This window comes from Canis lupus, chromosome 3 (genome assembly GCF_048164855.1).
Source record: "Canis lupus baileyi chromosome 3, mCanLup2.hap1, whole genome shotgun sequence".
NCBI classification, from domain to species: Eukaryota; Metazoa; Chordata; class Mammalia; order Carnivora; family Canidae; genus Canis; species Canis lupus.
Genome location: NC_132840.1, coordinates 19,916,507 through 19,941,691, shown reverse-complemented (window position 1 = coordinate 19,941,691; position 25,185 = coordinate 19,916,507). Strand labels below are relative to the sequence as shown.

Here is a 25,185-nt window from a genome sequence, read left to right as displayed (position 1 = left end):
GCTACCTGGGGATTGAGAGTGAAATAGACCTGGAGCTCAAGTGAGAGGTGAGGGATGGACTTCACATCTGTGAATTATTGATGTGTGTGTAGTAATGGAGGCCCTGTGAATAAATGGGGGTGATCCAGGAGGAGTGAGCAAAGTAGAGACAGAAGGCAGTGGAGAAGAAACCACAAGTAAGCCCAGCGTTTAATTATCACAGGGCAAAAAGTACATCCAGCAAAACAGGATGAGAAGAAACTCTCTGACAAGTAGTCAGGGAAGCATTCAAATATCTTGGTGAAGAAGCTGAAAGCAAAGACTAATAAGAATGAGAAATATTTATTCAAAGTAGAATGAGTTGGGTGGAGGCTTGGGATGGCCTCTTCCTGTTTGTTTCCCCCAACAGGCCAGGAGTTCCCAGAATAAGGAAAGGACCTCTGTTTTCTCCATCATATTTCCAGAACTCATCTACCTCCATGCCTGGAACAGAGGACCCACCGTATAATTCTTTAATTCAATAGAAGAATGACAAAGTAAAAAATGCATGACAGGTGGAATGAGTCCACTGCATATGTTGGGTAGAGGCTGTTGCTGACCTTTCCTAGAAGAATCTGAGAGGCATTGAGACCAGATTTCTCTTTTTCACTGCTTAGGTAATGTGGTGTTATCCTGAGGGGTACTTTTGCATTTCCATAAAAAAGAAAAGTCTAGTTCCCTTAAAAATAATCTGACATAGTTTTCACAATCAACTGCATTTAGACTTTAAAATGCAATTAAAATGTAACTATAATGTAAATTGGGTTAGCCTGAAGATGTTGCCAAAATCTCTCTGACTCATCCAGAATGGAAAGTGGTATCAAATTGTAGCATCCTTAATATCTCACAACCACCCACATCCTACCCAATGAGTCCACAAACGGTTCATTACGCAACTGGTGATCATTACAAAAGAACACCCAACTGATAATGCTGGTTTGTTATCTGTAATCATCTCAATGGTTTATCTGAATCACAATACTGATAATGAGGTGGACTGTGTGGCTATTAGCTATTAAAGAGCAATGAAAAAAAGTCTCAAATTAATCTAAAAAGTCAAATCCATGACCATCTCTGGAATCCGGATTGGATAATAAGAAACCTGATCGAGAGTAGCATTTTGAAGGAGCCACAGCAGCCTGACGTCATTGGAGTTCTGGTATCCAATGCCCTTGATCTGGGCAGATGATAAGAAAAAGAAAATGAAAATACCATCTTATTAACTGAGACACCCTTGTTTGAATTTTAGAAAATTGTTCCTTTGAAGAGCACTGTGAGGAAAAAAGAAGGCCTTATTTTTGTCTGCAGCATCAGAATTAGAGGTTCTGCTACCTTCTGGATCAGAGAGATGTGCCTATCTATTTGATGGCAAGCCTCTGAATTAGTATAAATATATTATGGCCATAAAAACATCTGTGCTGAATAAATAAGAAATAAAGTAGCATAGGATATATGGAAGGAGGTAACAAAAATGAACGCTGTCAAATCTTGGTTGCCTGTCACCGAGATGCCACAGTCAAGTCCTTGGAAGCAGGTGAGTAAAACTTGATCTAGTCCTATTAGGAGCTTGTTAGCTGCCTGTGGTGCCTTTTATCTGAAGTCTTTGAAAACATCAACCTTTGTGCAACAACCACAACAAAATCAATTTTCTTCAGTTTATAAGTGGACCCTTCCTCAGCTTTGACACACAGGCAACCACTTTTCCTAAAGGAAATGCTTCGTATCTTTGGAGGATATGTCACTTTTGTAGATCAGTGAGTATTTCAGAGTGCACGTATGTGGCACAATGCTAGGATTAGACCCTTGAAAGGAAGACACTTTCATTATATTTAGGTTAGGGATGTATGTTGGAACTATGGAATGAATCATCAACAGATAGACTCAGTTAATATTTGTGCTTTTAAAGAATCAGTGACCCTTCACAAAGAGATGAAGAAGTGTTGACATGTCAAAGTGCACCAATATATTATGACTGTGTATTGATTCAACTCAAGGCAATTGGTTATTGTTTAATTTATACCAGCACTATGTTCAAAGCACAAACAAAACCATCTCCTTCCTACTGAAGAACCGTTGCTATAGGAGTTCTCTTTGTCTGGAATGTTTTTTTTCCCCTGGATAATTCCCACCCAGCCTTCAGACTCACATCAGAGCCCTTCTTCCTACTTGTAGCCCCTGATCTCAGCCTTGATTACACACTGAGTCACTTGGGAAGCTTTAAGCCATTTTGATGTGCGAGTCTTCCCCAGAGATTCACATACCATTGTTGTTGGGGTGTATCTGAAATGTGTCTTGGATGCTGAGATTTTTTTAAAGGAGATGATCCTGAAGTGCAGTCAATGTTTGAGAACTTCTGTTGATGGCATCTTGTGCTTACCTCTGGTGGCCTTCATGTTCCCCTTCAAGGTCACTAAATTTTAGACAGAGTTCTTCCTAACTGTGGGCCCCTCATCTCTTTTCCTTAAAGAAGTCACCTTTGAAAACTTGCAATTGTAATTCTTTCTCTGCCCTTTAGTAAATCTGCTCCCAGTTCCTGCCAGTTTCACAACCTAGGAAGGTCCTTCTCAAGGACCTGTCAACCATTCCTCTGACCTGTAATCAAGGAGATAGTGCCTCTGTCTCCCAGGGCCCAAGCACGTTGACCATGCTGCCCCCTTAATGTCCTCAAGGACTTTTCCATTAGCTCATCCTGGTGCTTCAAAACCCTCCTGCCCTTCGTTTAAGTGGGGTTAAGTTCCACCTCTCTCTTCTAGTGCAGTGGTCTGAAATAAAGTCTTCCCTGCCTGTTTAACTCTGGTGTGATTCTTTTCTCACCTAGACAGGACCACTTGACTTTCATATTATCTGTTTGGATTTCAGTCTTCCCTGCTTCTCTGACATCTCCTTTTTTTTTTTTTTTTCGTTTTATTTTGTTTTATTTTTCCCAATTCATTCTATCTATCCCATCCCAATACCTCCCAGAGGCTCTTTTTTTAATTTATTTTTAATTTGTTTTTATTGAAGCTCGATTTGCCAACATATATTATAAAACCCAAAGCTCATCTCATCAAGTGCCCTCCTCTGAATTCTCCTTTTTGTCTTTTTTTTTTTTTTTCTTTCCCCTTCTCTCATCAGCATCTCAGCCCAGGATAAGGACACATAATGAACCCCCTCCACCAAACGCATTTCCTTTTATGTTTTTAAACTGTACTAAAGATGGGTTGCTTAGTTTGCCCGTGTAACTCACTTGACTTCACCTATGTGCAACTATTGAGGGCAAGAAGCAGGAGAGAGGGGCTTGAGAGAGAGTCACTTAGAGAAAGAACAGAAGACCAAGAAAGGAACCAAGAAAGAAGACCTTTTATTTTCCCCATTGCCTTTTGTCCCTTTCAAATTGGACCTTGGCTTTCACTGCCCTAGAGAAACAGAAGACATTAATTCTTGGCTTTTGAACTTCTAAAGGCTCAGGTCTGGGCAATTTCAGTACCATCTAAGGGACTTTCAAGGATAATTTTGACACCATGCAATTTTTGCTTTAGAATAATGACTCTAGAACGTGACCCTTTGGCCTCCACCCGACCTGCACTTTAAATGTATCTCCTCCTTACATAATCTTTTGCCTTCAAGCATTCCTCAGGGTGGGGTTATTTGCCTCTGACAACTTATTTGGTTGCTTTCAAAGCTTGCTCCTTGAAATTAATATTCTTTAACAGTAAATGAAATAAATTTGACTGTTTCCACAGAAGTGGTTTTTACCCCTTAATATAACTTTTAATAGTGCCTGAATATCTCATTTTCCAAATGAGAATTAAATAACTGAATAATTAACTTAGGTTTATTTTTCACAGGAGTTTCTTTCCCTAAACCATAAAATTTTAATTGGCAAACTTTATATCTGTACATGTAGTTCAAGATTCTAAGAACCACTTTGAATATGAGAGCACTTAAAGATTTTTTTCTCTAGAAAAACCAAGTGAAATAACATGGTTTAACACTTACTTGCAGGTGTTACCAAAAAAAGTAGAAAACACCCAGAGCCAAAAATTTTCAGGTTTTAAAGGCAAAGGACACACATTTTAATGCCAGCTCCTAGATGGCAGGATCTGTGTATAATTTGTTACTTTATCCTCAGCACATAACCTGATAGTTGCTCAGCAAATGTTTTATCAGTCCACTGAGGCTAAACTTTGCTGAGGCAACAAATGATCTCATCATCTTAGTGAATCTCATCAGCTCAGATCTGTTTCTATCTCATGTTATAGGTTATTGCAGGTCACTTTCAACTTGGCTCTAGGTCTTCATTTTAGGGTCCATGATAAAGAAGTGTCTCCTCTTTAGGATTTGCTGGTCTCAAGGCAAGGGGCAAAGATGGCAGAATGAGGGCATGGCCTTCCAACCTCCTACGTTTAAGTGGCACATGTGACTTCCACTCACATTTCATCTGGCTAAAGCAAGTCACATATTCAGGCCTGATATCACCAAGGCAAGTCTTCCTAGGGAGGGGCCAGACACAGAGAAGAAGCGAATATTTTTGAGCCATAATAGATTTCACAAAATACTAGTTGAATGCCCAAGCTCCTTTTACTCCATGAAATTTCATTTTCTTTACCTGCCCTGGAATTGTTCTTGTTTAGCAAGCATAAGATAACTACAATAACATTCATGTTAGTTTTCTCAGACTACCATTTAAAGTACCACAAAGTAGGTGGCTAAAAGAGAAATGTATTGCCTCATAGTTTTGCAGATCAGAAGTCCTGGATCAAAGTGATGGCAAGCTTGGTTCCTTCTGAGACTCTGAGGGAGTTTCCATTTCATGCCTCCACATGAACTTCTTGTGGTTTCATGGCAATCACTGGCATTCCTTAGCTTATAGACACATCACCCCAATCTCTGCCTCCATGTTCACACACCATTCTTCCTGTGTGTATGTGTCCAAATTTCTCATTTTTATAAGGTAATCAATTATACTGGTGAGGGGCCCACCCTATTCCAGCATGGCCTCATCTTAATTAATTACATCTGCAGTGATGTTCATATTTTGAGGTACTAGGGATTAAAATTCTAGTGAATATATGAATTTTGGGGGATAGTTCAACCCATAACAAACACATATGAAGTTTGTCCAAAACACTCCAGTTTTGTCTGTGGTTCTGGTGACATTATTTCTAGAGATCTCTCATTCATTCTCAAAAGTGTCTCAGATTGGATCATCAATTAAACAGCCACTTTAAAAATAATACATAATCCTTACAGAGAATTTAAATAAATACAAAAAGTTAAATAGAAAATTTAAAAGGAATCTCCTTTAAATGCCAATCTATTGAAATCCTGCTATTAACATTTTGGTGTATAAACATAATCTTTAAATAAAACTAGAACAATAGTATAAAACCATTTTGTAACCTGGTTTTCTCCCTAAAATATTTTTGTGCATTTTCCTTAAAAAGTTAAAGTTCTATAAGAACAGGATTCTTAATGACTGCCTAATTGTCCATCATATCCACTCATTTTAATGACTTACTTAATGACTTCCTTATGTGGGCCATTTAAGTGGTTTCCAAGAGAACACTATTTCACGAAGTCATTTTTGGCATATAAAACATCAAACAGCAATTTTAGAAAGATGTGGCAAGAATTTCCTGCAGTTATGAGTATGTTTCTCATAACGGTTTAATCACAAATGATTTTCCTTATGCACATTTACAAAGATACTTAACCTCATTTTTGTTTAGTTTTACTTAGAAAGGATAGGGTTCCCCAACATCAATGGCTATAGACTGAACCACAAACCTTTTTTGTTGGTTTGTTTTGCAAAAACTTCTTATAGATTTTACTTTTGGTAGACTAAGTAGTTTGGGCTTTTATTTTTCCAAGGCTATTTTGGAAAAAAAAAAAAAAGTGGCACTTTCTTCTAACTATCAACTCCTCTTAGAAAATATTCTTTGGGATTTCTTGTCCAAATTCTGTTTTGTTTTACATGAGCTGTATTAGAGAAAATCAGTTTGCAGGTTTAGGTCATCACCCTATAGCTGTACTTTACAGGGGTGTGTGTGCCTTGCTGGAGGGAGCAGTGACCAAGGGACTCAGAGGGGACCTATAGGAAAGAAGGTGTGATGAAGCACAAGGAGTATTCCAACAACTTTAATTCATCACTTGGGGGAAGGTACACTCTGTATATTGTTGAAGTATCTCAGGTAATTCTAATGGAATTGGCTCATGGATCATGCCTTTGCCATAGAGCATGTTGTACCACCATTGTTCAATTATGTGTCCATCTCCTGATTGGCACTATTAATTTCTTATAGGGACTTATAATCCCTATTAAGCTTTGGGTCTTTCTCCTGTGGGAAACAGGGATCTACTTGAATCATTTGAAGAGGGGAGTGAAAAGACCATATCTGTGGTATGGAGAGCTCCATCTGGCTTTTGGGAGGAGAATACGTCTGGATGATAGGGGGCTCCAGTGGGCACCAAGGCTTTTCATAGCCTTACATTTGCATCTTCAATGAGGCCTAGTAGAGAAGGGGGATCAGACAGTTCAGGAGAGAGAGCATGTTGGATGTGTGGCAGCTTCCCAGGTGGAGTACACCAGGTGTTGTGGCATCATATCTAGGAAGGATGAGTTGGGAATGCTAGGAATTAAGGCGGCAGGAAGGTAGGGTACCCAGGTGACACTGAGAGTCTGCTGGGTCACTGAAGAGTTTAAACTTTATCCACACTCAGTGTTAGCCCATTGAAGGTGGTAAGACTGGTATCCAATTTGAGTTTTAGTAAATTTATTCTGGAGGGAATTTTGACATTAATTGGATCAGAAAAGAGAAATACAGGAGGTAGAAGTTTTCTTCTCTAGTGGCCTAGAGGGGAGATAGTGGATCACACATGCAGAGGAATTTTAGATGTAGTTAGCAAGCCTTGGTTATAGTCGAATGGGGGTAAGGGAGAGAAAAGCTTCTAAGGTGATTCTGATATTTATTTTTTTATTTGCTTGATTCAGGATCTTTATATATATTAGATATGCTGTAAAAGAAGTAATTTCAGAAACCAAGGGCAATAAATAATGAACTCGTTTGGAGATATGGTGAGTTTCAGAGGTCTGGAGAAAATCACGGAGACATGAAGTATAGAGATGGAAACTCAAGCCTGGAGATCAGTAGAGCCCAAGTGAGTAGAGCTACAGATGTGTGAGTTGTCAGGGTCCTAGGCTAAGTTGAAGTCATGAAAATGGATGAAGGTGATCACTGAGAGGGTAGAATGTGAGGAAGAGGGGAGTCACACCTGGAACCCTAGGAAACATCAGCACTTAGAGAATGGTTGTTGAGTGCAAGACTGGCTACATAATTGGTGGGTGCCTAGAGCAAAATGAAAATGCAAGGCCCTTTGCTCAAAAATTATTAAGAATTTCAAGATGGCAACAGTAGAGCATTAAACCAGGCATGGTTCATACTTGTCTCCAACACTGTTCCTTTACCATGTGGATCAGTCTAGCTTCCTCCCCTTTCTCATCTGTAAACTCTCATCCCAAGAGTGAGAATTCTGACTCCCACTACCCTCTACTGATGTGTTTAATTGTTCAATTCCAGTATACATATGTTAGGTTTTGAATTTGTTAACCTGTACCCTCACAGGGAAGAATTTTACCAAATACAGTTCAGTGCTATATACAGTTTCATTTCTTTTTAGTTTAAGGGATTCCACTAATTTCTGAACTACTTAGGTCATCAGTTTTTCCTCTACTCCTTTTGGGATGTTGATTCACATATTTGTAAAACTGTTAGATTCTTTTGCACATTCTGCATTCTATCCTGGGATCTTGTGTCAAAATTTTATGGGTACTGCACTATCTTGATTACTCACACTACCTATTTTCAACCTTTATATTGTCTTGAAATTGGGTAATGTGAATCCTGCAACTTTGTTCTTCTCCTTCAACATAGTGTTGGCTATTCTAACTCTTTTACTTTTACGTATAAATTTTAGAATCAGTATGTTGATATCTACAAGCAAATCTTGTTAGGATTTTGGTAGGGATTGCGTTGAATCTATAAGTCAAGTGGGAAGAACTGACCTCTGAGCAATGTTGAGTCTGTCAACTCATGAACATGAGGCATCTCTTCATTCATTTAGATATTCTTTGATTTCTTTCATCATAGCTTTGCGGATTTTGGCATACATATTCTGTTAGATTTATTCCAAGTATTATACCTAATTGTATAAGCAATTGACTTTTGTTCATTGATCTCATATCCTGTGACCTTGCTATGCTCATACAGCTATTTTGTAGACACTGTGGGGATTTTTACATAGATAATCATGTCACTGGCAAATAAAGACAATTTTTTTTCTTCTTTTCCAATACATACACCTTTTCTTTTCTTTTCATTGTATTATCTAGAATTTCCAGTACAATGCTTGACTAGGAGTGGTGAGAGGGAACATCCTTGCCCTGTTCCTGATATTAGTGAGAAAGCATCCAGTCTCTCATTTGTAGGTTTGATGTTACCGGTAGGTATTTTACAGATGTTCTTTATCAAGTTGAGAGAGCTAGCCTCTTTTCTAGTTTGCTGATTATGAATTGGCATTGAATTTTGTCAAATGGTTATTCTAGATTGATTAACATAATCATAGAATCTTTTCATTCACCTTGTTGATAAAGTGCATTGATTTTCAGATGTGGAACCAGCTTTGCATACTTGAAATAAATTTCACTGGGGCATAAGCATAATTCTTCATAGACATTGTTGGATTTAATTTGCTTTTTGGGGAATTTTTGCATGTATGTTCACACAAATATTGGCCTGTATTTTCCTTTCTTGTAATGCCCTTATCAGGTTTGACTATTATGGTGGTGGGTGTTGGCATCATAGAACAAGTTAGGATATGTTTTTTCTGCTTCTATTTTCTGGAAGTGAATGTGAGTAATTAGTATTATTTCTCCCTTTAATGTTTGGCAGAATTCACCATTGAAGCCATTTGAGTCTGATGCTTGCTGGAATTTATCAATAAACCATGTGGGATTGATGCTTTCTTTTTTTGGTAAGTTATCAATTATTAATTCAATTTCTTTAATAAGTATAAGGATAATTGGGTTATCTATTTTTCCTTATGGAAGTTTTAATGATTTATGTTTTTCATAAAATAAGTTATTCATCTAAGGTAGAGAATTTGTGAGCCTACAATTGTTCATAGTATTCCTTTATCTTTTTAATGTCCATGTGATCAGTAGTGATAATCTTTCATTTCTGATATTGGTAATTTGTATCTTTTTCTCCTTTTCTTGATTAGTCTGGCCTGAGGTTTTATTCATTTTTTCAAAGAAGTAGCTTTGATTTTGTTGATTTTCTATTATTTTCCTATTTTTAATTAAATTTAATTTGCCTTGATTTCATTTTTATTTATTTTCTTCTGCTTCCTTAAATGATTTACAATTTTAGAAGATCACTCCAGCTGCCATATGGAGACTGGACTGGAAGGGAGCAAGAGTGGACACAAGGAGACCAATTAGGAGTCTATAGACAAAGTCTAGGCAAGAGATGATGATGGCTTGAATCAAGATGTAAGAGCTGGAGAGCAGCTCAAAAACTGCTGTTATCCAGCCTTAATCAACAGAGGTAAAATGACCTCATGGGTGTATGTGGAGGGGGTGTGGAGAGACAAATGGATACAGAAAAAGGAGGAAGATTTCTGTGAGATATGGAGATATGATTCAAGTCACTACTTGCAATCAGTGGAGTGCCGGTAAGTGTTTAACAGTCAGAAAGAAAAGAAAAGAAAAGAAAAGAAAAAAGAAAAGAACCTGATTTGTAGTGTTTATTCATTTCTATGGCATAAATACTCCCGTAATGGCTGACTTCAAGCCACTAAAGTGGATGAATACAGAGCTGGGAAGCAATGCATACCAGCTACTGCAAACTGGCATGAGCCGCTCCAACATGCCTGGGCTTCACGAACTTGGTTGTCTGTAGGATTTCAAGAGGAACTTTGAAGGAACTAATATTGATGACAAGGATTTTAGACTTCAGTTACATTTGCTTTCTTTATTAGTCCTATTATTCCAAATGTTTGGTAGAACACATGAAAATTACCATAAACATTTTAACAGACAAAAAATAGGCCATGAGGCAGCTTCTACCTTATAGGCGCCCAGTACATAATAGGTCTCCATTGACATTTGTGCAATTGAGTTGAATACTATCATATTCCTTCTGTCCTCACACATATAAAACTATAATTTTCTCATGGTGATGATCCAACCCTGGACCAAGTGAATAAGTAATACTAACCACTTGAGTTAAATTTAGCACTTCCCCATGAAGTGTCATTGCCATCTCTTTCTCATTAAGAGCTCCCTTGAAGTTCCCAGTCAAATGAGGATAAACGTGTTTTTTTCTGCTTTGTTTAATAGAATAACCCCAGAGCATGGAGACAATCTCACCACCTTGGTTTTCATCTCTGAGGTCGTTAACATGATATATTATGAAGCTATAGGAAATTAGTTGCTGAATATTTCAATATGGAAAGGAAATAGTGTAATTCCATTGTTACCATAGAACCACAAATTCTTGGAATAACCTGTCTCCATAGTAACAAGATAAGGACATATTCCTTAAATGTTTAACTATGATTCTATACTTCACACACATTCAAGTATAGTTGATTCTTATTATTTATAATTGAATTGAATTCATTTTCTGATACATTTGGGGTCCACTTTTCAACAGTAGTTTTCAATTACCTTAAGATTATGAGTGTAATAAGATTTTCTTTATGTCATTCTTATTAGAACAGGAATAGAACTACTTTTTGTATAAAAAGGAACTTAAAGGGGTCTTTAAAAATGAGTAAATATTTTCACATGAGCCAAATAGTGTCTTTGAGGATAATGTTAGGGGTATAAAGGTAAATCTATCTCTGGGTCTCCAAAAGTGACATTCACACCATCGTAAGTTCTAAGTACAAAGACATTAACTGTATCAGATATTTGTGATAATAATATACAATAGTTACTCTGGTTTGAGAGGTTTTTATGTGCTAGAACCTCTTAACCCTCAGGAAAATCCCATGAGGCAGGTACTATTATCACCTCTGTTGTACATACATGGAAACTGAGGCATAGAGACATTGCATATCCTGACCAAAGTCATCTGGATAGTATGTGGCAGAGTGGGAATTGAAGCCATGCATTCCAGCTTGCTAGCCTATGATTTCACCCACTGCTCTGACTGCTCTGGTAGCTCTGCCTGCCAATCACAGAGGGTTTGGGGTCCACAGGGTGCTGTCCATGTTCTCTTAGCCCTGGTGCCTTGTCATTCGCTTTCTGGTTCCTGAAAAATTAGGCCTCAAAGAGGAACCAGGTTCTTGGTATTTCTATTAATTCCACTAAATTCATAGTTGCAGCTTATGTCATGGGTGGGTGTTGTCCCTGGAGCAAGAGAACCCAGATGAGTAAGGCAAGGTCTTAGCTCTCTACGACCTTCAAGAACAAGATGAGGAAGATACCATATGAACACATAAAGACCTCTAGGGTAGCAATTTCTTCCAGAAAAAAATAAATAAAAGACCTGCAAAGCAACATGTCAAAAAGGGCCCTGAATTGTGTGTTTATTTTCATTTGCTGGACTGTGTGGACATGGCCCTCGGTGTCTGTTGAACAATTAAACCAGTGTGAGAATGATGACCACGTTGTTGCTGCTAATAATGACAACCTCACCTGTGACATGCCAGAAATGCTCTCAGCATCGGGACTTTGTTCAAAGCCTCCCATCTTCAAAATTGCATATCCTCTCTGAGTGATTGTCTCCTTTTCATTAAGCTTGGCAGAGTCATAGCTCTTGGTTTTCAAGCAATCAATATCAAACCAGATACTGTTGCTGCCCAAGACTGGCGACTGGGGCCGACGGGGCAGTCAGTGCCACTCAGGCTCTGAGTTTGTCAGGGAACAAGGCGGCATTGTGGCTCATGGCACCCCGACAAACAGCTCATCGCTGTAATTAAAGCAGGGTTGGACGTCCTACTGTTTTGTGCTTCATCTCCCTTCATGTGGACAAATAAATTGGAGGAGCAGCATATGGATGGGGACCAAAAATTGAATATAATATCCCCATGCTTATATCAGCAAGGGCAAGGATGAGCACATCCGCAGTGTCTCCATTTGCAACTGGACCATCTGCACTAGAAACTCATGATGCCAAAGTGGGTAGAATCACGTTTCTGCCGCCGCCGTCTGGCTGTGCACGCTCCTCCATCTCCACTGACCATCGGGTAGCACAGGGCGAGCAGGCTTGGTAGCTGCTCTTTATCAGAGAGCGGTCATTTCTACCAATGTTTTGCATAAGAGGATGCTGTTCTTAAAACGGACACCTGGCTGGGTGGAAGCTTCAGCTCTCTGAAGCTGGAATCCCTAGCCCAGCTAATGAACTCATTCTGACAGCTGGGATCTTCTGTGATTTTTCAGGGAAATTTAGCCCTGAGCAGGGGAAAAAAAAAATAGATAAATAGCTGGGTGAGTGTCTCTCTTTTTTTCCTTCATTTTTTCCTTTGACAGGACCTGGGCACAGTATAAATGACACAACATCTGCGGCAAATAGATTATTTATTCAGTCAAAAAATTATGGTGCATCGATGATGTTCCAGGCCCTAAATGTACAATTGTGAACAGACCAGATCTCATGGTGCTTATATTTGAATTTATTGCTGAATATGTGTTTTCATATCTTCAACTATAACAAAGAAACTGGCAGGTGGGTAGATTGGATAACTGATTTAAAAAACAAATTATTTTAGCATTCTTCCTAGACAATGCTAAATTGAGCTAGTATCTCTTATTGGTGCAGTAGCATATTGATTAAGCAGTACACTTATGTGGTAACATTCACTCTTTGGAAAGATGTCCACTACGGGAACAGGTTACCTGCAATGTGCACATACATATGAGCCTATTCCTCCTGGAGAAAGCTTTACAAGCACTCAACACCTTGTAGGCAGGTTTTGGCCAGGAAGTGAGAGGAAGAAAGGAGGGGTACATTGATAGAGCATTTGCTATGGGGCCAGCGTCATCAACTAGATGGTTTCATTTTGTCTTTCCCCAGATGTGAATGGTAGGTGTTACTAACCTTGTCTCATAGAAAAAACAACTCAAATGGTTTCGGGTGACCTGTCCAAAGGTCAAAGAGATGATCACCAGCAGGACAGAAACCACATCTGAGTCTGTCTCATCCCATTTTTCTGAGCTTATAGCACAGGATAGGGATATGCCCAGAGAATGATTTCCCAGCCCACTGCAATTGGAAAGCAGCAAATTCTAAGAACTAGCTAATCTTATTAGAAGGAAGCAGAGGGCTAGTGAGGACGGGCAGTGCTGAGAGTGCCTGGAGGTGGGGAAAAGATCAGGAAAGCTCAAAAAGCACAGACACACAAAGATTCACGGCAAAATGAAGCCACTTAACATAGGGAGCATATGAACCCTTCACATATCCCCAGTTTCGGAAGGTTTAATACAATTCCATTTGATAGTCATAATAATAAAAGCCACCTTTCCCTTAATAAATGGGTATATTAACTTCAGTTTACTTTAAGACAGGGAACCACTGTGTGAAACATTACAGAAATATTGGCATCTAAGTGAATCTCGTTTTCAAAAACATTTTTTTGCTTAGTTACCTGTAATATTGACCTACAAGGAACCATTCTGTCCATAGTACTAAATACAAGAAGTGTCCCCCACAAAGTATACAAAATGTACTTTTTTACATAACATGTTACATAATATAAATTACATGTGTATAAATATATGCTCATATATTACATTTAAATTTCTGAAACTTTCCCCAAACATCTTTCTCCTACCAAATTCATTGTTTTACACAATTAACAGTAAATGATATTAAAAGACTGATATAAAAGAGGAAAAATTATTTTTCTTAACCCCAAACTTAAAAGCATCTGTTCTTCATATAAAAGAATATATAGGTGCCTGTAGGTAGAGGTCGAGGTGAGTCCTTGACTGTTAACCCAGTGTGAGGAGACTGCTGGAATTGAACTTTTTTGACCACTTTTCCACTTACTCATTCAATACATACTTATTGAGAGCCTAGTCTGTGTCAGGCACATGCTGGATGTTGAGGATGAAATGGGAACACTACAGGCAATCAAAGAATGCAGAAATTATGCTCTCCAAAATAGCCTGTGTAGGTTATGCAAATCACTGTCCTCAAACAAAACAGGGTTTACAAAGGTGGAATCTTGCAGTGATATATTCTCACTTCCTGGAGTTTTCACCCAGCTCTTTCCTGTCCAAAGGCTGGGTTGGTCCTGTAATGTGCTCTCACCTTGGGAGGGCACATGAGGCTACCAGCTGAACTCTTTATTTATTGAGTGAGGTATTTGGGCCATCTCCAGCATTCCTTCCAACTCTAATAGACTAATATCTCTCTGAATTGAGAGAGGGAGAAAATTGAAATACCAATAAATATACACATAACCAAAGAGCAGCAAGAGCTTCAAAGTGTGTTCTCATGACTTAGGAAGGGGGCTAGGGAACACTTGAGACACTCAGTGGTTCATCAGGGATGACAAATGAAGATGGATGTGCAAATTGTCTGTTCAGCAATTGTACATAACTGGGTCAGAACTCTTGGTCATTTACTGTGTAGCAAATCTTCCTGTATCTGGGAAAAATGTGTTGTTAAGGGTCTTTGGTACCACAAGCCTTAGGTCATTTCATTCCCAGGAGGCAAAAAGAGGGGAAAAAAACAAAAATCATGAAGTATTCTCAGGTCATTTTTTATTATGCCCATGTCTTAAGAATTCTTGCATGATGGCTACTTAGCAATATTTCTAAGAGAAGGCAGAAGGTGGGCTTTCAGTGTCCTAATTAAGAAAAAAAGGTTGTGATTAGATAGCACCACTGTCAGTCATCAGGAAGAGGTGAGAAATCTTAGTACAAAAATAGTAGTAACCAAGTTGTGTCTGTAGAGGTTGCCCATAGATGAACTTTATTATTATTATTATTATTATTATTATTATTACTATTATTATTATTGCCAGTCCTACCTAAGGAAAGGCAGCTCAAATGTATGAAGCAATTCACCCTAGCAGAGGGTTGAGAAATCACTGTGGATAATGTCTGTATTTTTTAATGACATCTTGATTAGCAAATTTTTTTTTTTTTAAAAAGAGTTTGTTAGAAAATCCTTTGACTTTGTGTCTGTTTCTCAGGGTCCTAAACTTTTAGTTCTTTGGCTTATAAAATAACTTATTACATTAAATTAAAATGTGTTGAAAAAAATTAAATCTCCCTGACTTTGGGAAGTATTCCCATAAAACCGGATTAGAGAGAACTGTCTCATCCTCAGGATCTTGGGAGTGGGAGGAAGAAAGACCTGCTGCGGAGGGTGTATCCTTTGAATGGACACCAGAAGCCTAGATATGGCCTCATCTCGTGAGGATCAACACAGATGGGAAACCAGTGCAGTGACCTCTTCTAGTTCTTGATAGTGAAGGCACCAGGTTCCAGTGTGATCCAAACACACAGAATGGGCCCCTGTTATGGCTGATTTTAATGGCTGCACTACTGAGTCAGAAATAAACTGGATATATTTTTCTTCAGAAATAAATAAATAAATATGCCACCCATCCTACTCCCAATAATTCATTGTAGAGTCAGAATAATGGGTTTAAATTTTAGCTTCTATATAACCCACTCTGGCAACTGTTTGTTAGAATCTACTAAAACTGACCCCAAAATCCCATGGTTAGGTATATACTCAACAGTAATGTGTATATATGTTCACTTAAAGGCATGTATGAGAATGGTATTGTAGGACTATTCGTAATGGCCCCAAACTGGAAATGATCCAAATTCCTCTCAAGAGTAGAAAGGATAGAGTGCGGTATATTTAGAAAATGTGATACTACACATCTGTGATTCTACAAATGTGCCTAACAACAAAGATGGATCTCGCAAGTGTAAAGCTGAGCAAAAAAATTTAAAAAGCCAACACAAAATACATGCCGTATGATTCTATTTATATTATGTACCAAATGGTGACACTCTCTCATGGTGATAGAGGGGAGGGTTGGTTACACTGGGGGGATGTGGAGTTAGTGCCTGGAAGGTGACATGAAGGGTCCTCTGGGGGCTGGTCATGTTCCATTCTGTGATCTGAGTGCTGACTTCATGGGTGTATTCTGTCTATAGAAAAAATCATGGTGCTGGACACTTATGATTTTGCACTTTTGTGTCTATATATTATACTTCAGTAAAGAGTTTTAAAAATCCTAGCTTTACTGCTCTGAGGCCTCAGAGAAGTCCACCAATCACTCAGTTTCCTCCTCTGTAAAGGTCACCGAAACACTTCCTTTGCATGGAATTAGTGGAGTATGCAAAGCACTGAGAACAATGCACTTTTGGTAGAAGGGGATTCTTAGAGTTTGGAGAGAGGGCAGCCCAAATGAGGCTGTTTCTAATGATGGGAAGGAGAACGTCAGTGAGAATGATGGGGAACCATACATAGGTGGATTCGGAAGGCTTCTGGTGTATTCCTTACCTTCTGAAGCCTTCATGGAATATATATATCCAATGGGCTGTGTTTTTAATCCTCAGCAGGGCTGAGGATATATAGCCCCAGATGATATTGCTGCACAGCATAATGAGAGCAAAGATGTTCTAGACCTGGGGAGAATGGGCATGGGTGCAGAGGAGAAGCTGGTGGTGCCAGATGGAAGCAGACCTGAGGTGGACATAGGCAGAGAATGCTCACATGTGTGATGGGATGGATGAGGCCCCAGGAACCTGTGCTTTCACTGATTTGTGTGTAACTTTAGAGAATGAGAAGCACTGCCCTAGAGCCAACAGTGGTTATCTCAAGTACAGGGTGGTGGCGGGTGTAGAACTTGGGGAGATTTCTGTTATAGTGTTATTGTTAAATATGTATTTTTCTTTAAAGTCTTTATCATGAACATCTATTATTCTAATAATAAGAAAAAATATGGAAAAAAAAAGAAAAGACAGATTTATTCCATGGCATGTTAGGAATGATTTCCAGATGCAAATAACAAAATAAAAGCACCACTTGTGAGGAATTTCAAGTTGTCAAATAAACGAACTAAAAATTGAGCAACACAGAGCCTGTGAATTGTGTATACTAATGCATCGCCAAACATCAGCATTCAAAGAAGAAATTACTAAGAAGAAATGTATTTAGAATGAATTCAGGGCTAGAAGGCCAACAGTGAACACAGCTGTTATGCATTTCTGAGCTGGCAGTAAAACAGATTTCAAATCCACAGCCAGGAATGACTAAACTAAAATCGGTAGACATGGATCAGGGAGGATTCGTGTTCACACCTGGGAACACATGTGAAGAGGCGCCTGAAAGTCTGGTGCCCACAAGCCTTGCTGGTGCAAAATGAATCCACTCCCTAGAAGACCCGCTCTGCATCCAGCCTGTCCCTCCACCTCCGTCTAACACACAGGTAGATCTGTCTCCTCTGGGAGCACTTCCCTCCTGCTTCACAGAAGGGCCGCAGAGCAGCCTCAGGCAAGAGTGAACTCAAGAGAGAGGAGGATGAAATAATACCTTTAGTTTCATGAAAGGTCTACTGACTCACAGCTAAACCCTCCGTCAGGTGACTTTGCCAGCATCCTATGGAGGTATGATGCTCCCAGCTAAGAGGGGGTCCTTCCTTTACCTCCCTGCCTCCCCATCAAACACTCAGTCACCAAGGTGGCCCAGCCCTTGACTGGGTGTCTTGTCTCCTGTCTCCCGCCACTTCTGGCCTGGCTGCCCTGTGCGGCCCACCTGGGTTGCGTCACAGCCTCCGTCAGGGCCTCCCTGCTTCTGGTTTTCTCAGCCAGGTGTGATTCCCCTGCAACCAGACTGATCTTCCTAAAATACAAATATGGTCATGTCATTCCTCGATTTACAGCTGACACCTACAGAGTAAAGGGTGAGTCATGTGTAGGTTCTTCAACTTCTAGTCCCTGATTCTTTCTCTAATTTTATTTGTGAGGGGTTCTCCTTGCATTACATCCACATTCAATTATGCTTGGCTCTCCAGACACACGATGCCCTCTCGGCTCTAGATGTTGGATCACACTCTTCCCACTGCCTAGAGAATTCTTACCATCCCCAATTGGCCTTGCCTACTGGTAGGTAGCCTTTTGTGAGTTCTCTTGGGTATTAACTTTCTCTGTCTTCTCAGGTTCTTCACACTCTCACAGCTCCCGATCACAGTCTAATCTGCCTGTTTCTAGGTCTGTGTCTACCCCAGGTGCATGTTCTTTGAGTGGGAATCCATGGGCAACAGTCAATGCAGTGCCTTGCCCATAGTAGTTGCTCAATAAATATCTCTGACTGAATGAATGCGGCCCAATTTTTCCACCTGGAAAGAATATTTGCCTGCCCCAAAGGCTTAAGCTGGGGCTATTCTTCATCTCCTGATCCCAAATATCCAATGTGTCTCCAGTGAAACACCTACAGACAGGACCATTTAAACTTGCAACAAAGGGTGTTTGTGTCCATGATCTTACCGAGGCAGGCTCAGCCCCACATTGAAGCCTCTTCCCTATAACCCCACTTGGAAGCCAAGGCTAGTTCTCAGCTAGAAAAGGAAAGACAGGTGAGTTCTTTGTTCATTCCTCCTTCTTTTCAGAAAACTGTTCATGGGCCTGTTCCTGTCTCCATCCAGCTCTGCCTCAGTCCTCTTCAAAGCTGGGACTGGAAGTCTAACCACAAAAGGGCCAATCCATTCCCTACAGCACCTTGGGTCTTGCTCCTTCACAGCCCTTATCGACTGAGTCAGCTGTGGCCTTGTCACTTAGAAAAACGAGTGGCGATATCTCTTAATTACACCAAAGTTAGCCTTTTCTGCTTTCACTTTTGTTCCTTGTGGCTCCTTTGAACAGGGTTGTCAGTAGACATACCAACAAAAAAATGTGTTCTCTGAAGCCAGACAGTAGCTCTCCTTGCCGGGTGAAGAAAGAAGTTTTCTGCTTGTCAACACGTGGTCTATTTGTTAAACTAAGACATGACCCCAGCCTTGACTCTGCACAAACATACACGTCAAATAACTGTTTGTGAAGTTAACTTAATTTCTCCGCACTTCACAGAAAATTTTATCTTTCCCTTCCTTATTTTCCAGGTAGAACTAGGACAATTATCACAGAATTTGCCAGCCTCAGGAGACTGACTCTGGATTTTTGTGCAAAAGAGGAGAGGTGTGGCAGAGCTGAAAGAGCATGGTTTCAAGGTCTGCAACCCCTTAGCACTAGCCATGTGGCTTTTGACAAGGCTAGTGGGATGCAAGGAGCACAATTATCCAAAATGACCCTTGGAGCTCACCTTGAACAAGAAACCAGCTGACATCAGGGGTGAACAGGTAGATGGGTAAGCCACTTCTCCAAGCAGGAGATTCCACTCAAGCATAGATCCCCATGGGGCCAGTGCATTCCCTGAAACATCCAGTATCACAATCCATAGGTCCCAAGGTCAGTGGTAAGCTGAAGCTAGCTCCTACTTCCTTGTGAAAGTCAATTGTTAAATATTCAAGAAGTTTACAAGTCAGTAGCTTGAAATTGGTCACAGTGGGAATACTTACACCAAAGAAAGTGGCAAACATTACTAATTAGGGCTTCCTTCACCCCCAAGAGCCTGTTAACCAGCATATCACTGCCCAAGGCATCTGGCTTTGAGCATCTGGGATCTTAGACAATTTCTATAAATCTGGGTACCTGTGCTCAGGCTGCCAGATACCCCAAGAATTTGATTATCTGTCCACTGACAAGATTGTAGACAAGCTGGCCTAAGAAGGGAGAACCACAGCAGCCGAGGGCTCTTCTGGCAAACTGAGACAATGTGCAGTGCTCTGCCCAGGCCCTGGCAAAGCTCTCTGTGGGATGATGTGATTCTCATCTTTGGCTGACCCCTGGCTTCTATGGGTTCTCTTTCTTTAATAAAGCCTATTCCTTACCCCATGCCATGTGTTGCTGTTTTGAAATCCATCCAGACCTCTGGTGCATGGCAGGTGGTAATGCAGAAAGAGCTCAGCTTATCGACAACTCAGTTTATAAATGTCTTGCACGATGCTCTAACCTCAGTTCCTCAGTGGTACAATGGGGATATAATACTGGTTTCTTGAGAGTATGTGTGAGCATCAAATGATAATTCATGTGAGCATGCTATGCAAACAGCAGAGACCCATGGGAACTCCATATTCACGCATGTTAGCATGCCGGGGTCATTGGCACTCTAGGTTTCAGTATTAGACTTGCCACTCTTTTAACTGAGTGACTTTGGACTAGATGCTTAATCTCTCTGATTTCAGTTTCCCCATCTGAGAAATGGGTATAGTACTTAGTGGGATTGTTTAAGAACTAAACAGGACAGAGGAGATAGCTCTGTTTGGCTTAGATCCTGACATTCATTAGATGCTGAAGATTCTAGTTGAACTCAAAAATTCCTTAACTCTCCTGGCTCTGGGGTGCTAATTCAAGCTGAAATGCTGGATCCCTTAATGTTCACGACTAATTAAATATAAATTCAGTCCAAGGCCAAATGTACATAACAATAAAGCCCTGGGAATCTTTCAAATTGAGAACTGAAAGGGTGATAAACTCAGAGCTAAAAATATTGCTTCCTCCATAGGCTCAGATGCCTTTATTTGCTGAATATATATCATGGAGGGCATTTTTGCATATATATGTATTTGGCAAACAACCAAAACAACTCAATTATGTTTTATCATTAATTAAACTTTGCAGAAAGAGGGCAACACTTGCTAATAGTGAATATATGCTTTTATTAGACTTAGTCAAAATAAGTTAAAATTAACTCTGTTCAATTGTGAATAAAGTTAAAGTTTTGAGGGTATTTTTTTATTTAAGTGGATTTAAAATATTGTATGTATGAGCAAATATGGAAATACAGACACTCTCTTTTTCTTCTCTCTCTCTCTTTCTCCCCTCCCCATCACATCCCACTCAGAATCCACTAACATCAAATCTACCACAATCTGCTAAAGATACTTATTTGACCTGACATAATGGTTGACTGCCAACCAATTTATCTGATAGCCTCAATGCCATTGTGGAAAATTAAAATTTGCTAGAAATACCCAGACCAATCATATAATGGTCTATTAATTCCATTCTAACAACAAACCAGGCTGTGATCACTTTAATCAGTAACCAGTGGATGCCTTATCCAACTAGCCATAGACCTAACCAGAATTCAAGTCAAAGAATATTTGAGTTTCTACTGTGTGTTAGGCAGTGCACTGTATCACTATACTTGATGAGTTATAGTTAATGGAAAGACAAGAAAAATACAAAAGAAACTATATTGCTGCTCCAAATGTATTACACGTGAGCAAAGAGGTAGAAACAATGTGTAAAGGAGATCAAAGGAAAATTCCAAGGAGGAGACTATATCAAAAATAGGCTTTAGCCCAGCACTGACCAATAGAAATATAATGCAAGCCATAAAAATAATTTAAAATTTTCTAAAAAAGTAAAAAAAAATTTCTGGTAGCCACATAATAAAGGAAGTAAAAAATATGATATTAATTTTAATCATGCCAATATATCCAATATGTTTTTATCTCAACATGACGAACATAAGGATTATTAATGAGATATTTCTGATTCTTTGTATATGTGTACTACATTTTTGAAATCTTGTGTTTATATTACACTGACATATCAACTTAGATATTATATTTCCGTGAAAAGTATTTGACCTGTACTTAGACTAAAATTTAGGGCAGCCCGGGTGGCTCAGCGGTTTAGCGCCAACTTCAGCCCAGGGTGTGATCCTGGAGACCCAGGATTGAGTCCCACGTCGAGCTCCCTGCATGGAGCCTGCTTCTCCCTCTGCCTGTGTCTGTGCCTCTCTCTCTCTGTGTGTCTCTCATGAATAAATAAAATAAAATAAAATAAAATAAAATAAATTTAAGTTGAAAAGTAAATTTCACAAGACAAGTTGTTCCAATAACTGAATCAAACAATAGTTTTTAAGGTTAAACTAACATTAGTTAAAAATAGATAAAATTTAAAAATTCAGTTCTTCAATTGCACTAGCCATACTTCAAGTGTTGCATGGCCACACGTGATTAGAGGCTACCATCCTGGGCAGTATAGAATGAACTTTCTGCAAGGATGTAAAAGTTCTACTAGACAGTGAAGCATTGAATACATGCACCTCCTGTGGAGTGAGGATGAAGAGGGTGTATCCCAGGAAGAGGAAAGAGTTCAAAGTCGTAGAAATAGGAAAGGCATACATATGAGTGGGGGAATGGTGTTGCTGAATGTAGAAATAAACTCTGCTGTTCATCTCAACAAGAATTTTTGAGTATTGAGCTTCTGGATATCTTAGATCTCTTACATTCAAATTTCTCTTCTATACACTAGACAGTTCTAAGTTGTAGTGACTGAGTAAAATAGCTAGTTGTTTTTAAAAGGAGAAATTAAACAGCTGTAAATTTCTGAGAAGAGGCATGTAGTCAGACTCGAATAAAAAACATGAAGCAGTGGATTTTAAAAGGGGGTGAGGGCTCATGGCAATTATATAGAATGTGTCGGAACATGGGATAGGGCTAAGTCTATGTTTCAGTAGGAGGGTAAAATGGAGCAGTACTAGGGATCCAGTTCTAGCCTTCTGGTCCAGTTTCTGAGGTCACAGCCTGGCACTCATGAGTTCTCAAAGTGATACAAATGACTAATAAATGGACTAAAACAGATTCAATTCTGAAATACCAGATCCCTTGGTGTCTGTTTGCATAGGTGGGCATAAATTGGAGGTACAGAGTACTTGGATGTGGGAAGATGCCCAATAAAGCATATGCTCAGAACTCTAAGAAATTTTTAAGAACTGAAGTAAATTATCCTCATGTATGACTTGCATTCATGACACAATCAAAGCAGAGTCCTGGTTGAGTGGTTTTCATGATTCGGTCTAATGATCTATGTTGATTCCCTTTACGAAAAGCACATGGTCCAATTACATATTTCTTCCATCCTGGGTTAAAGATGTCCTTCTAAAGGCCCATTCTGCCAATTTATAGGGGATATAAAAAAAGGATTTTCAGTAAAATGTACTTTCATTGGTTTTGATGAAAAGGGTTTGTGATGAAAGTAGAATCTCTAATAAGCATTTCATAAATGACTTGTCTTTCAAACTTAATATAAAACAGAATAAAATACGTCTCCCAAAGACCTCCTTGCTGCCTCACAGATTTAAAGTCCCCTGCTCTCAATCAATCAGGCCCAAGAACTCAAAAATCTCTAAAGATGCAATCAAATATTTATCAGTGAAAGTTGGTAAAACTAAGAAATTATTTATGGCCCAAATTTTGAAATAGTCACACTTTGAAGGGGAGGGAAAGACTACATGTTAGGAACTACATATTTCTTTTTAGGGCACCTGCTCCCAGATCCTCACTGCCGTCTAGAATTCAGAAATGGGAAGGAAATCACAGGTTTGAGGCAGTGTGTTCACAACTGGGTATTTAACCCGTTTTTCAGAAACATTGAGAAAGATGATGGAAAAGCAGCCCCCAAATTCTAGTAATTTAGCCACTTACCAACTAATTATTTGGCAGATAAATAAAGTATGCATCAGCCAAAACTCTAACTCCTAGAGCTGCCCACATGGCCTTTCTGTCAATGTGCAATTCTACATGGCACAGCCTCAACAGAGAAAAATCCCCCCTAGAGAGTGGATTCACCACAGCACTCTGCTTTTGATGCCTTCACCCTGTAGTATATGAGTTTCTTTTCTTGAAAGGGATTCAGATTATGATAAAATATGACTGGGGAAAAAAAAAGAAAAGAAAGAATACTTAGTCTCCATCCATTCCCTTGAAGTTCAAGGCAAATAAAAAAAAATATTTTGTGTGCCAAGATGTCAATTCTTATGTGCTTTATGATAATTTTTGTATTTAATTAAGCTTATTTTTTTTCCAACACTGTATCATGACAATTCCAAACAGAGAAAAATTTGAAAGAAGTTTTTAATGATCAATCTTATGCCCACCACCTAGATTCGGCTGTTAACATTTTACTATACTTGTGTTATCATGTATCTATCCACTTATCCATCCCTGTATCCATCCTATTTTTGTGTGCACTTCAAATAATTAAATTTAATGCTGTTTTAAAGAGAGTAATTGTTAGCGAAGACATTTCATTCCATGTAGAAGAATTCTCAAATTGTACTTAGCACTGAGCATACTAGTTAGGAACACAGACTCTGAAATCTCAAAGAGCTGGCATGGAGCTCATCTCTGCTACAAACTAACTATGAGACTCCAGCTAGAGGACTTTATCCCTCTGAGTCCCATTACTCTCAGGTAGCACATTGGAAGATGATTCTCATGGGGTGGCTTTTATGAGAATTTAACAGAATAGATGAAAGGTGCTTATACTTTATAATATTGAACAAAAATGCATTTGTGCTTATTTTATCTATTCTTCTGTAATCCCTGTGAGATTAAGGACCCTGTCTATTGCCTTTTGTCATTAACTCCAAACCCTAACATAGTGCCTTACAAATAGCGGGCGCTGAATATGTGCTTATTGATATGAATTTGGTTGAATCTCAGACATTTTCCTGCCTGGGAAGCAGCTAGTACTTATTAATGGAGAGAAGCAAGTATAGTCACCTTCAAAGAAAGGAGATAGGAAAGTTAGTTCAGAAAATGAGATGGGGGCAGAAGAGGAGACAGGAAAAACCAGGCCTGCAAAGCAAAAGTATTTATATTCAGGGGTGGAACAGAATCCATGAGTACCCTGTCCCCTTCCTTGGACCTCACCTTTTCTGGGTACACCAGCAGACTTCCAGCTGTCTCCCCCAGGCCTTAGAGGGCCCTTACGCTGGTGCTCAGAACACAGGGAAGGCTGGATGTGCTGGATAGTTTATACCTTTGGGAAAGACCCTCAACCAAAGATGGATGGAGTTGGCATATAAATACCCCAGCTCCCTCCCTTGTGGAGTGTGCTTTAGACCATTCCCTAGCATTTCTCCTCAGGATTACAATGCAGTCACCAACAGTCAAATATTTATAAAATTAGAGCTACCTGACTCAGAGAATTTGGGTGGTTAGGTGGGATATGTTTTCCTTCTTCCTACCTCTCCAGCACTCTCTGAAGCCACCCATATACTCTCTCACAGTTCAGCAGAGCATCACCTGTTA

At 39.4% G+C, this 25,185-nt stretch overlaps 1 protein-coding gene across 3 annotated transcripts in view; it reads right to left on the bottom strand.

The window, feature by feature from the left end:
• The window catches only part of CDH13 (cadherin 13), a 1,001,991-nt gene that overhangs the window by 530,416 nt on the left and 446,390 nt on the right, over positions 1-25,185 (bottom strand). The gene's annotated exons all lie outside the window — the stretch shown is intronic.